This window comes from Jaculus jaculus, chromosome 16, assembly GCF_020740685.1.
Source record: "Jaculus jaculus isolate mJacJac1 chromosome 16, mJacJac1.mat.Y.cur, whole genome shotgun sequence".
In the NCBI taxonomy this organism is placed as follows: domain Eukaryota; kingdom Metazoa; phylum Chordata; class Mammalia; order Rodentia; family Dipodidae; genus Jaculus; species Jaculus jaculus.
The window spans coordinates 71110119-71124759 of NC_059117.1; the positions used below are offsets into that span (position 1 = coordinate 71110119).

Genomic DNA, 14641 nt, shown 5'->3' on the forward strand with positions numbered 1-14641 from the left:
TCCAGAAGCAGCCCACAACCTCCAAGGGCCCAGCTTGTTGTGTAAGCTGACACCTTGGTTTCTCTCCAAGCTGCATACAATTGCAAGGTGATAATATCTGTCCTGATGGAGAGGGAGCTGAGGTCCCTCTGTGTATTCTCTGTTGCATTGTAGAGACTGATGAAAAGGGTTGGTTCCAAATTTCAGGCCAAAACCAGATACATGAGTTGTGTCCTGCTCAGTGTTTCTACTGAACTTGCAAATTTATCAAACTATTTTTACCATATGTATCTTGCGTTTCTCACCAGCTATTTAAGTGACTTATCCATTCAGACAAAATATCTGATTATGTTTTGCATGTATAACAAACAAATCTGGTCCTTGTCTTTACAAAGCTTTCTGAGTCTTGTGATATTGGCAGATCTTTTGCTATAAACAATGCAAGGAACAATCAAGTATATTTTAGATCTTTTTACTAATTTATCTTTTATCTATGATAGTGCCACCTTTTCTCCCTTTTACATTACCATTCAAAAAGTAATCACTTTCGGCCAGCAGCATTCTCAGTTCTTACCAATAAACACAATAGTTAGACTTCAGGAAAGGAAGCATGCAGTTTATCACACATGTAATGTAATGTAATAATTAACTTGCACCAATGACTGACCAAAGTAGCAGTATGAGAAGAGATAACAATAACATGAACCAGAATTAACACAAAATGAAATAGAGTTAATAAGAGAATTCCTTGCACCCATGAGCTGTTGCCTTCTCTTAGAGATGGAACAGGCTGTTGAGGGGCCAAAGAGAACACCTAACCCACGGGGGAAGAACAGGTGAGACTTCTTAGATGGGTTGATATTTAAACTGTTTTAAGGGTTTTTTAATATTTTATTTTTATTTATTTATTTGAGAGAGGGAAAGAGTCTGGGAGAGAGAGATAATGGGCGTGCCAGGGCCTCCAGCTACTGCAAACAAACTCCAGCTGCATGTGCCACCTTGTGCAACTGGCTTATATGGGTCCTGGGGAATAGTACCAAGGTCCTTTGGCTTTGCAGACAAGCAGCTTAACTGCTAAGCCATCTCTCCAGCCCTGTTTTAAGTTTTATATTGGGGTCATGAAAGAAAATAGGGCCCAAGCAGGTGAGATATTTTCTACAAAGTCAGTAATGTGATTCTAAGCTTAGCACACATCCAGAAGACATTCATACTTTTAAAAATTTTTTTGTTTATTTTTATTTATTTATTTGAGAGCAACAGAGAGAGACAGAAGCAGATAGAGAGTCAGAATGGACATGCTAGGGCTTCCAGCCACTGCAAACAAACTTCAGATGCATGCACCCCTTGTGCATCTGGCTAACGTGGGTCCTGGGGAATCGAGCCTTGAACCAGGGTTCTTAGGCTTCACAGGCAACTGTGAAGTAACCACTAAGCCATCTCTCCAGCCCACGTTCACACTTTTGACATCAAACAAGGATTGCTGATGGCTCCCAGATTGTGCTAACAAAAAGGCTTTATTATGTGGTCAATGACAAGGAGGCAAGGTTCTATAAGCTTACGTGTGTTACTCAATCAGCAGCAGGGGATTAATGGAGGGAAGAGGAAAGAGGCTGCTTATGTGGACTGAATAGTAGAAGGAGAATGTTTTGGATTCTTTTGCACATGTAGAGATGGTCATTGTGCCTCATGGATCACATGACTCTGGGTTTCTATGTTCTATGTGGAGGATTTTGAGATATGACATCAAAGGTTATCAACAGGATTTGCTGAGCTGCATCTGCTGGGCATGTCTATTCTTCAAAAGCCAGTTCCAAACCCTACCCAGGGGCATTTTGCAGGCATTTCCCAAAAGACAACCCAAGCTGTCTGTTATTTAAGAGATTATATCTGAGTGTGCCCAGATTATTATTTTTTGCAATCAGCAACCATTCACTGTCCTAATAACACCTAATCATTCTCAAGGCACCATCCTTTTCCTGGTTGGATAAGAGTATTTGCAAAGTAGCCAGTCAGGTGTCCATTACATTATTGGAAATTTGACTTTTTTGCATGTGTATGTATGTGTGGTATGGGTGCCTGCATATATGTGTGTTCATGTGTGTGGGTACACATATGTGTGAATAAATGTACATGTGTTCGCACATGCATGTGGAAGTCAGAGTTTGAAATCAAATATCTTACTCCATTGCCCTCTACCTTTATTCTTTCAGACAAAATTTCTTGCTGAACCTGGAGTTTGCCTGTTTAGCTAGACTTCAGCTAGCTAATGAACCCCAGAGATTCCCCGTCTCTGCCTTCCCAGCACTGGGATTACAGGCAAGTGCCACCATGCCCAGCATTTACATGGGTTCTGGGTATCCAAACTCAGGTCCTCCTGCTTGTATAGCAAGCACTTCACCCACTGAGAAATTTCCCAGCCCTAGAATTGAATTTTAAATTGTGCAATTTGAAAACTAAAAGGGTTGAAACTTGTCTCTATGAGGCATGTGTAAATCACCCCCATTAGATCTTGCTAATCTATATATTCAGACATGGATCCTGTCTGCTCTACCACCAATATGCAGCTAAAAACCTCTGCCCTTTATAACCTCTCCACCCACAGCATCATTTGGTCTGCAATTTTCCAAATGTCTCTCCATTTCCACATTGTCACCATAAAATCCATGGCCTTCTTGCAGTTAGGGGGATCCTTTAAAAGCATAAATTGTTTTATTTTCTTAGAATCCCTAATTAATGGCTTCTAGTTACATTTAGAATAAAATGTTGATCCCTTACTGTGTCATGCAAGGTCCCTTTCTACCTCCCCACCTGTCTCATATCACCATCACTATGACCTCCATCCCCACACACCTAAACACTGGGAAGAGAGGCAATATGGGAAGGAAGGAGAGCAATAATTATACTGGGTTTCAGGCGTGATGGTTCACTCCTTTAATCCCAGCACTTGGAGGCAGAGGTAGGAGGATCACCATGAGTTCAGGACCACCCTGAGACTACATAGTTAATTCCAGGTCAGCCTGGACCAGAGTGAGACCCTACCTTGAAAAGCAGAAAAATAATAAAATTATTATTATTATTATTATTTTCCTGGGAAACTAGAAGTTATTTCAGCAATCAATTGACCTTCCATAAGTGAAACCCATTCATTCATTCATTTGACACATCTATTTTAAGCCTCTCTTTCCCTGTCCTAGGTGCTGGGATAGCAAAGTGAGGCTGCTACCATCTCTGGTCTCATGTATCCTGTGGTTTAATTGAGAGAATTTGACAGAATCTACCTGAGGCTAGAGGCAGGTCTCAAAGGATCATTGCTAAAATGCTTTGATAATGGGAAGCACTGTTTGAATAAATATCTTCAGAGAACAGAAAGGAACAGGCTCATCTGAATTCATACACCCATGTATATATGCATTTAAAAAGTCATGTTCAGCAGAGCATGGTGGTACATGCCTTTAATCCCAGCACTCAGGAGGCAGAAGTAGGAGGATCGATGCGAGTTCAAGGCCAGCTTGAAACTACATAGTGAACTCCAGGTCAGCCTAGGCTAGAATGAGACCCTACCTCAAAAACACACACACACACACACACACACACACACACACACACACCATGTCCTGCTATCATACTTCATACAGAAGTCTAGGGAGCAGTGCATTTCTTTCAAGAAGAACTCGTTCCTGGAGAAGTACTCTGTCTCAGAATCATACAACACATGCCAAGTTGTAAATGGTAAATTATAAAAGGCAAATTTCTCTATGATAACAACTGAGCCATCTAAAAGAAAGAAAGAAGAATGAATGAAAGGAAGGGAGGAAGGAAGTCCCAGACTTGGTGGCACACACCTGTAATACAAGTCCTTAGGATGCAGTGGCAGGAGAATATGTATTTCAGGCCACTCAGGGCTAAATAGTGAGAAACTGTCTCAAAAAAAGTAAAAGGAAAGAAGGGATGGAAGGAAGAAAAGAGGAGAGAGAAAGAGAGAAGAGGAGGAGAGGAGAGAAAGGAAGGGAAGGAAAGGGAAGGGAGAAGAGAAGAGAGGAAAGGAGGGGCAAGAGATAATAAACTGAGTGAAGCATTGTAAAATGATACCACAGGTCTAGGGGCAAATATACTTAAAAACATGATAAAAATTATGGATCATGCCTAACAAAGACAGTTACAGTTTGTTAAAATGAGGATGGACCATATGATAGAAAATATTAGAAACAATCTTAAAAAGTACAACATTAAAAACAGAGCATGAAGCTAGGTGTGTTGGCACACATCTTTAATCCCAGAACTTGGGAGGCTGAGGTAGGAGGATTACTGTGAGTTAGAGGCCAATCTGAGACTAAGTCCAGGTCAGCCTGGGCTAGAGCAAGACCCTACATCAGAAAAAAAAAAAAAAAAAAATACAGGGCTAGAGAGATTGCTTAGTGGTTAAGGAACTTGCCTGCAAAGTCAAAGTAACAAGGTTCAATTCCCCAGGACACACATAAACCAGATGCACAAGGTGATGTAGCCATCTGGAGTTCTTCTGTAGCAGCTAGAGGCCGTGGTACATCAACTCTTTCTCCCATAAATAAAAATAAATTTAAAATGTTTAAAAAAGTCTGGAGAGATTGCTTAGTTGTTAGTGTGCTTGCCAGCAAAGCCAAAGGACCCAGGTACAATTCCCCAGGACCCATGTAAGCCAGATGCAAAAGGTGGCTCATGCATCTGAAGTTTATTTGCAGTGGCTGGATGCCGTGGTGCACCCATTCTCTCCCCCACCCCCTCTCTATCTCATAAATAAATTTTAAAAATAGAGTACAAAGGGGCTAGGGAGATCCCGTTGCTTACAAAGCCTTCTAGACCAGGTTCAATTCCTCAGCTTCCACATAAAGTCAGATGCAAAATATGGTACAAGGCAAGAGGCCCTGGTGCACCCTTACTCACTCTCTCAAATAATTAATTTTTAGGGCTGGAGGGATGGCTCAGCGGTTAAGGCATTTTCCTGCAAAGCCAAAGGACCCAGGTTAGATTCCCCAGGACCCATGTTAGCCAGATGCACAAGTGGCACATGTGTCTGGAGTTTGTTTGCAGTGGCTAGAGGCCCTGGGGTGCCCATTCTCTCTCTCTCCCCCTCTTTCTCTGCAAATAAATAAAATATCTTTAAAATAATTAATCTTTAAAAATAGAAAATAGAGGAATACCCATAACATACTGAACATGATTATATGCTAACTTGTGACTTTAGTTTCTTCCTTTCTACACATTGCATTTTCTGTCTTTCAAAAATAATCAACATGAAAAAACAAAATAAAACAAAAAAAATTCAACATGTAAGACTTAAGCTTAAAATAAAGTTATTTTAAAAACAAAGAGCAAATAAACTTGTTTCTAGTGGCCATAATTTTTCAGGACCAAAGAGAAGGCCTGTTTGTACCTTTGTAGGATTTGATAAAGCTCTCAAGACATTATCTTGTTACTCTTCTAAGGTTTCTAGGAGGGCTGGCCTTTTCTCCAATGTCCTGAGTACTTCTTGAATAACAGAATTGTGCATCTAAATTTCTCCTTACATTTCAACCAACTTAAGTGCCCTTGGTCTTGTATTTTCAGGTGTTTGGCACCAACAATGTTGGGATTCTTTTCTCAACTTGTCAATAGCTACTTTAAAAATCATTCATATTTTGCTGGGTGTGGTGGCATGCACCTTTAATCCCAGTACACAGGAGGCAGAGTTAGGAGGATCACCATGAATTCACCACCTTGAGACTACATAGTGAATTCCAGGTCAGCCTGGGCTACAGTGAGACCCTACTTCGAAAAACAAAACAAAATAAAATCATTCATATTTTGTTCAACATTTTTTTGACATATTGAAGTAAAATTTGCATCGAGTGACATGTTCATGTCTTAAGTGTCTATGGATTAGTCTTGGCCACTAATTGGCAACTAATACCCAGTCAAGATAAGGCCACCAACCCAGAATGCTCCTGATACCAACTTCCCAGTCAATCCCCACCCTCCATCAGTAACAATTATTTAATATATATCTGTTTGCAAATACATAAATTATATTTATATATATATATATATATATATATATATATATATATATATATATATATATATATATATATGTAATCTGCAAGACATGGGGGGAGAAAATAAAAGAGAGAGAGAGTGTGGAACTGGGCATACCATGGTCTCTTGCCACTGCAAACAATTTCCAAGTGCATGCACCACTTTGTGCATTTGGCTTTACATAGGTGATAGGGAGTTGAACCTGGATCTTTAGGCTTTTACTTTGCAAGCAAATGCCTTTACCTGCTGAGCCACCTCTCCAACCCACAATTCTTTAAGGGGACTTACTACTATCAACTTAATTATTTATTTGTGTTTGTGTGTGTATGTGAGTGGGCACACCAGAGTCTCTTGCCCCTGCAAATGAACTTCAGACACATAAGTCACTTTTTGTGTCTGGCTTCACATGGCTACTGGGGAATCAAACCCAGGCCAACAGGCTTTACAATCAAGTAAGTACCTTTATTTTATTTTATTTTAAAAAATATTTTATTCTTATTTGTTTATTTGAGAGGCAGTGAAAGAGAGAGAGAGACAGAGACAGAGAATGGGCTAGGGCCTCCAACCACTGCAAACAAATTTCAGATGCTTGCATCACCTTGTGCATCTGGCTTACATGGGTCCTGGAGAACTGAACCAAGGTCCTTTGGCTTTGCAGGCAAGTACCTTAACTGCTAAGCCATCTCTCCAGCCCTACTTTATTTTATTCTGTAGTATAATATTTTATAATAGAAAGCTGCTGAAATACTACATGCTAACACAAGCAATATGGTACACAAGGGAGAGGGCTCCGCAGGGAAACAGAGCCACAGCCACAGTCTTAGACCAAGAGCCATCCAGTAGATTGCTGAATGGACTGGATCTGCTGCTTGAGCTGAGACCTTTCTTTGATAGTGACAGAACAGGCAATGACAGGCCTGGAGAACCCACAGGTCTGGCCCAGGACCTGCTTAAAATACATAAATACATAGGAGACATTCTTCACAGCAGTGGGAGGTGCAGGATGATATCCAAGGGTTCAGCATCTGCTGCCATCACAATTAATTCAGAGATGTCCCTGCTCAATGTTTTCCCAAGTTTCACTGGCTCCTTTCCAAAGCTGTTTGTAGTTACATGATTGCTAAATGAGGGCCATTAGTTTCTTGATGAGGTGGACACCTCTGAGAGGATAGGCCTTTGGATTAACATCACTTTCTGTCATGGCAGCAGTCACTGGCCTTGCCACACCACCAGTGCAGACTACAGCCAGAAGCCTAACCACCACACATATAAAAGGGAGCAGAAATAGATGAGCACCCTATTTTTATTCTTTTGGTTTTTGGAGGTAGGGTCTCGCTCTAGCCCAGGCTGACCTGGAATTCACTACGTAGTCACAGGGTGGCCTTGAACTCATGGCAATCTTCCTACCTCTGCCTCCAGAGTGCTGGGATTAAAGGCATGTGCCACAACTCCTGGCTTATTTTTCTTTTTAAGAAGTAGGGTTGTCGTGGGTTGATTCAGGTGTCTTCCATAAACTTAGGTGTTCTGAATGTTAGGTTTCCAGCTGATGGAGATTTGGGAAGTAGCACCTCCTGGAGGCAGTGTATTGCTGGGGCCAGGCTGATGGGTGTTATAGCCAGCTTCCCCATGCCAGTGTTTGGCACACTTTCCTATCTTTTTTGTCCACCTGATGTTGGTGAGAGGGTGATGTCCACTCTCTGCTCATGCCATCATTTTCCCCTGCCATCATGGAGCTTCCCCCTCGATCCTGTAAGCAAAATAAACCTCTTTTTCCCACAAGGTGCTCTTAGTTGAATGATTTCTACCAGCAATGCAAACTTAACTGCAACAGTATAGTTGTATCAGGAGTGGGGTTGATGCTACACACCTGACTGTGTAGCTTTAAGAATTATGAACTATAAGGTTTGGCATATGAGGGTTAGAAAGAGCTTTACCCAGACTGGGCTACAAGCAGTTTCTGTGAGAGGCTTGATGTTATGCCCACGTCCTGATAAGTTGTACAGGGTTGCATTGTACTGGTGTGAGCAGAGGGCTATGACACAGAATGAAATCTTTGGGCTGAAGCCTCTGCCCATACAGCTGCAATTACAGAGGAGATTATAACTTTTGAGATTGACCAGCTGACTTGCACTGGGGCAACAGGAAGAATGTAGACTCTTTTGAAGGGGCCTGAGTGCTCAAGGAGTGTCCTTTTCTTCAAAGTCTGCTTTATTCCTCTCCGGATTAACAAATTGGCACTCTACCTGGTATTATGAAGTATAAGAAATGCAGGAAAGAGCCAGGTGTGGTGGTGCACACCTTTAATCCCAGCACTCAGGAGGCAGAGGTAGGAGGAGCATCACCGTGAGTTCAAGGCCACCCTGACACTACATAGTGAATTCCAGGTCAGCCTGGGCTAGAGTGAGACCCTACCTTGAAAAACCAAACAATAAAAAGTAAAAAAAGAAAGAAAGAAATGCAGGAAAGAGAGGGTCATTGAATTTGCAACATGGTCTTGTGTTTTGGAAATGGCCACAGACAGCATGTAGTAGGTTTGCTGGATGCCTGCATGGAAACCCAGTGGAGCCATGAGGATGAACTGTAGCTTGCAGTGGAGACCCAGTGAAGATGCTGAGACCATGAGATGGCTGCCAAAGAGAGCTGCCGGCACTGGATGAAGTTTTCCAGGACTGTGAGTAGCCTAGTTGGAGGGGCAAAAATGGAACTCCAGAGACTTGTTGCTTGTTAGAATTATCGGACTTGGAGATTTGTCACTACTAGAGTTGTTGGACTTGGAGCTACAGAGTTTGATGTTTGCCCTTTTAAAATCTTGTATTGGGGGCTGGAGAGATGGCTTAGCAGTTAAGTGCTTGCCTGTGAAGCCTAAGGACCCCAGTTCAAGGCTCAATTCCCCAGGACCCACATTAGCCAGATGCACAAGAGGGTGCACACATCTGGAGTTCGTTTGCAGTGGCTGAAGGCCCTGGCGTGCCCCTTCTCTCTCTTTCTCTATCTGCCCCTTTCTCTGTCTGTTGCTATCAAATAAATAAATAAAAATAAACAAAAATTTTTTAAAAAAAATCTTGTATTGGTTGAATATTTCTTTGCTATGCTCAATGCCATCTTTTGCAGTGTGAATGTGTATTCTGTGCTATTATGGGATTTGGAAGGATTTTTTGGTATTATGGCTCAGTTAAAAGACTTTGGATTACATGGATGTTTGAACATCATTAGGATTTATGAAAACTATGGGTACTCTTAAAGACATACTGAATGCACTGCATTTTACATCATGGATGATTATCAGTTTGTGGGGGCCAGGGGCAGAATGTGGTGGTTTGATTCAGGTGTCCCCCATAAACTTAGGTGTTTTGAATGCTAGGTTCCCAGTTGATGGAGATTTGGGAACTAATGCCTCCTGGAGACAGTGCATTGTTGGGGGCAGGCTGATGGGTGTTATAGCCAGCTTCCCCATGCCAGTGTTTGGCACACTTTCCTATTGCTGATGTTGGTGAGGGGTGATGTCCACCCTCTGCTCATACCATTGTTTTCCCTGCCATCATGGAACTTCCCCCTTGAGCATTTATACAATATACCTCTTTTTTTCCCCCAAGTTGCCCTTGGTTGGGTGATTGCTACCAGCAATGCAAATCTGACTGCAATAAGGGTCACACTCTAGCCCAAGCTGCTCTTAATCTTACTCCATATTCCAAGGTTGGCCTCAAACTCACAGTGATCCTTCTACCTTTGCCTCCCAAGTTCTAGAATTAAAGGTGTGTGCCACCACTCCTGGCTAGAATACCTTTGGCTGCTGAACCATCTTCCTAACCCACTACCACTAAATTTTAGATGAGTTTTTTGTGAAATAATCCATAAAAGGAATAGAATTTTATATTATAAGCACAGGTAGACAGAATATTGTGCAACAAATACTAGTGAATACTAGTGAATAAACCAGATTTGCTAGCCTATTTGCTTTATATATTTTTCTTTTTGATAATTCTACATAAGTATATAAATGAATACATTTATATTTATATATATATTTATATATATAATATATAATATATATATAATATATAATTGAATATATTTATTCATTTATATACTTATATAGAATTATATCCCTTTCTAGTATTTTTTAATTACAAAAATATATAAAATTTACTGCCATAATTATTTTTAAATATGTGGTTCAGTGGCATTAAGCACATTTGCATTACTGTGCCATGGATTGTCAGAACTTTCTCATCTACAAAACTGATCTCTGTATCCATTAAATAACTTCTCCCTTTATCAATTTGACAATTTCAGGTTCCTCAAGTGAAATCACACCCAGAAGTGGGACTGTTAATTACTAAAAATGGTATTGTAGTTTCATCCTCACACCATTCAAAAAACATAAAAATAAATTACCTGTGAAATTAAACTAAAAGAAATTATTTGAGAGAGAGAGTATGGGCCCATTAGGGCCTCAAGACAAACTCCAGATACATGTTCTGTCATGTGCTTCTGGCTTATGTGGGTTCTGGGAAATTGAACCTAGTCCTTAGGTCCTTAGTGATTTAACTGCTAAGCCACCTTTCCAGCCCATATGTGGTATTTTTGAGAAGTCATCCTGTTTTACTTTTTTTTTTTTTTTTTTTTTTTAGGTTTTTCAGGGAAGGGTCTCACCCTTAGCTCAGGCTGACCTAAAATTTGCTATGTAGTCTCAGGGTGGCCTCAAACTCTCATAGATCCTCCTGCCTCTGCCTCCCCAGTGCTTGTTTTCCTTCTTTTATATTTTTTAGGTATTGAGCATTTTGTAGGCAAAGATAATAACACAATCAAGTCATCTATAAATGTATAATAGCTAATGTTTACTAAGTTAGTATGGGTTAATGTCATTTAGATTTCTTCCAATCATCCCATTAGGTATTTTTATTTTTCTCATTTTACAGACTACTGTAAATTAAGAAGAATGATGTTGACTTTCTCTAGATGGAAGTTAGGACAAGGAGGAGTTTGCAATTAAAATCTGCCATCTTGAATCCTGAGCCTTAGTATCTCACCACTGAATACAACTGGAGTCAATGAGGAAGGAAACAAAGGGACAAGTAACCTCAAAGTTTCCCAGTCATTATCACAAGCAGGACTTATATCCAGACTGACTTCCAAGTCTTACTTTTTTTTTAATTTATTTTTTATTGACAACTTCCATAATTGTAGACAATAACCCATAGTAATTCCCTCCCTCCCCCACTTTCCCCTTTGAAACTCCACTCTCCATCATATCCCCTGACCCTCTCAATCAATCTCTTTTTTATTTTGATGTCATGATCTTTTCTTCCTATTATGATGGTCTTGTGTAGGTAGTGTCAGGCACTGTGAGGTCATGGATATCCAGGCCACTTTTTGTATGGAGGAGTATGTTGTAAGGAGTCCTACCCTTCCTTAAGCTCTTACATTCTTCCTGCCACCTCTTTGACAATGGACCCTGAGACTTGTAAGATGTGATAGAGGTATTTTAGTGCTGAGCACTCCTCTGTCACTTCTTCTCAGCACCATGGTGCCTCTGAGTCATCCCAAGGTCACTGCCAAGTCTTACTTTTGAATCACCCTGTTTGATTGGATTTGGTCTTTCAGGATAAAGACCAAAAAAGACATCTGAAATGCCTACCATGTTGTATAACAATTTGGATATTTATGGTTAAGAAATACAAAGATTTCCTGAAAAAAATATCACTGACTACTCCATGAGGTACTATTACCATGACGTCACAAGGCCATCTGTCATCACAAAGTTATAGTGCTTAGGAAAAAGACTGACCAGTGAATTGGCAGTTAGTCTCATAGGACAAGTGTCCAGTTCTAAGCAAGGTCTTCAAAGGAACATCAAGCTCAGTTTTCAAGATCAGGGAAGGCTTCCCTGAGGAGGTAACCTCAGTAAAAGATGAAGACAAAAATCAAAGGTTATGGAAAAATTAGGGACTTCCAGTTAAGATAGTGGCTAAGAACCATGCCAAAGCAGCATAGGGGAGAAAAAGCAAAACAAACAAACAAAAAAACCCAAACAGCAAAATATACCCTTCTACTAAAAAGTGAGAATGTATAAGAAATTCTCAACCACAGCAGAAAAGGAGAAGAGATTCAGAGCATCTAGAGACCACAGAAGCAGGCACAAGTGGCTCCATCAGCAGTGGCACCAGGTCCATACAGCCACCAGGTTTGGCCTGAGCCACAGGAAAAGCCAGGTGGGGGGATTTTTCCACTCACACCAGCCTCCTTGCAAACTCAAGAAATGTGAAAAGGAGGATGGCAGGGACCAACAAAGCAGCTTGTGAGGAAGAGGATTGTGAGGACCAACAGAACTTCAGCCACCATCCAGACTGTCCCTTCTCCCCAGGACCCATGTTAGCCAGAAGCACAAGGGGCACATGCATCTGGAGTTCATTTACAGTGGCTGGAGGCCCTGGCATTCCCATTCTCTCTGTCTCTGTCTCTGTCTCTCTCTCTCTGTCTCTGTCAAATAAATAAAAATAAAATATTTTTTAAAAGAAGGAACATATGTCAACATAACAAAGGCTACTTATGACAAATCTACAGCCAACATAATATTAAATGTAGAAAACTTGAAGCTTTTATATTAAAATCAGGAACAAGACAAGGGTGTCCACTGTCCCCACTTTTATTTAATATAGTACTCAAAGTCTTAGCCATAGCAATAAGGCAAGAGATGCACATAAAAGGGATACAGATTGGAAAGGAAGAGATCAAGCTATCATCATTTGCAGATGATACAATTCTATACATAAAGGACCCTAAAGACTATACCAGCAAACTGTTAGAGCTGATAAACACCTATAGTCAGGTAGAAGGATATAAAATAACCACAGAAAAATCAGTAGCCTTCCTATGTGCTAAAAACAAACACACAGAGGATGAAATCAGAGAATCATTCCCATTCACAATTGCATTAAAAAAAAAGTATCTTGGAATAAACCTAACCAAGAAAGTAAAGGAGCTCTACAATGAAAACTTTAAAACACTCAAGAGAGAAATTGTAGAAGACACTAGGAAATGGAAAGACATTCCTTGTTTTTGGATTGGAATAATCAATACTGTGTAAATGGCAATCTTACCAAAAACAATCTACACATTTAATGCAATCCTCATCAAAATTCCAATGGCATTCTTTTTTAAATATTAAAAAAATGTTCATTTTTATTTATTTATTTGAGAGCGACAGAGAGAGACAGAAAGAGGAAGATAGAGAGAGAAAGAATGGGCACACCAGGGCTTCCAGCCACTGCAGATGAACTCCAGATGCGTGTGCCCTCTTGTGCATCTGGTTAACAGGGGTCCTGGGGAATCGGCCTCAAACTGGGGTTCTTAGGCTTCACAGGCAAATGCGTAACCACTAAGCCATCTCTCAAGCCCTCCAATGGCATTTTTTACAGAAATAGAAAAAACAGTCCAAAAATTCATTTGGAAGCACAAAAAACTCAAATATCTAAAACAATTTTTATCAACAAAAATAAGGCTGGTGGTATCACCATACCTGATTTTAACCTATATTACAGAGCCTTAGTAACAAAAACACCATGGTACTGGCACAAAAAGAGATCTGTAGAACAATGGAACAGAATAGAGGACCCACTTGTAAATCTGGGTAGCTATAGCCACATGATCTTTGACAAAAATGACAAAAATACTCATTGGAGAAAAGACAGCCTCTTTAGCAAATGGTGCTCAGAAAACTGGATATGTATCTGTAAAAGGATGAAAATAGATCCTTATATCTCTCCATGCACAAGAATGAAGTCCAAATATATTAAAGACCTTAATATCAGATGTGAAATTCTGAAACTGCTAGAGGAAAAATAGGGGAAACCCTTCAACATATTGGTCTTGGAAAAGACTTTCTGAATATAACCCCAATTGTTCAGGAAATAAAACCACCGATCAACTGCTGGGACCTCATGAAATTCTAAAGCTTTTGTACAGCAAAGGACACTGTGAATAGAGCAAGGATGCAACCTACAGTATGGGAGAGAATCTTTGCCAGCTATACATCTGGCAGTGGTTTAATATCCAAAATATACAAAGAACTCAAAAAAACTAAATAGTAAGAAATCAAACAACCCAATTTAAAAATGGCCTATGGAACTAAATAGAAAGTTCTCAAAAGAAGAAACACAGACAGCATATAAACATCTAAAAAACATGGTGTACATCCCTAGCCATCAGGGAAATGCAGATTAAAACTATGTTGAGATTCTATCTCATTCCTGTCCAATTAGCTACCATCATGAAAACAAATGACCATAAATGCTGGTGAGGATACAGAAAAATAGGAGCCCTTCTATACTGTTGGTGAGAATGCAATCTGGTTCAGCCATTGTGGACATCACTTGGGAGGCAGGAGCAGGATTGCTACTGAGGCCAGCCTGAGACTTTATAGTGAATTTCAGGTCAGCCAGGACTAGAGCAAGACCCTACCTTAAAAAATTACTTATGGGGAGGGTGGGAATTAACATGGGATTTTTTTTTATAATCATGGAAAATGCTAATAAAAACTAAAAATAAAAATAAAAAAAATAATAAAAATTACTTACCTATGCTGAGGCTCCGTCCCAAGACCGCGGTCGCGAAG

The 14641-nt window shown here is 40.2% G+C and overlaps 1 pseudogene; it reads right to left on the minus strand.

Annotated features, from left to right (window-relative positions):
- Positions 1–6847: 6847 nt before the first annotated feature.
- On the minus strand, positions 6848–7228 carry LOC101613488 (annotated as a pseudogene).
- Positions 7229–14641: the final 7413 nt, after the last annotated feature.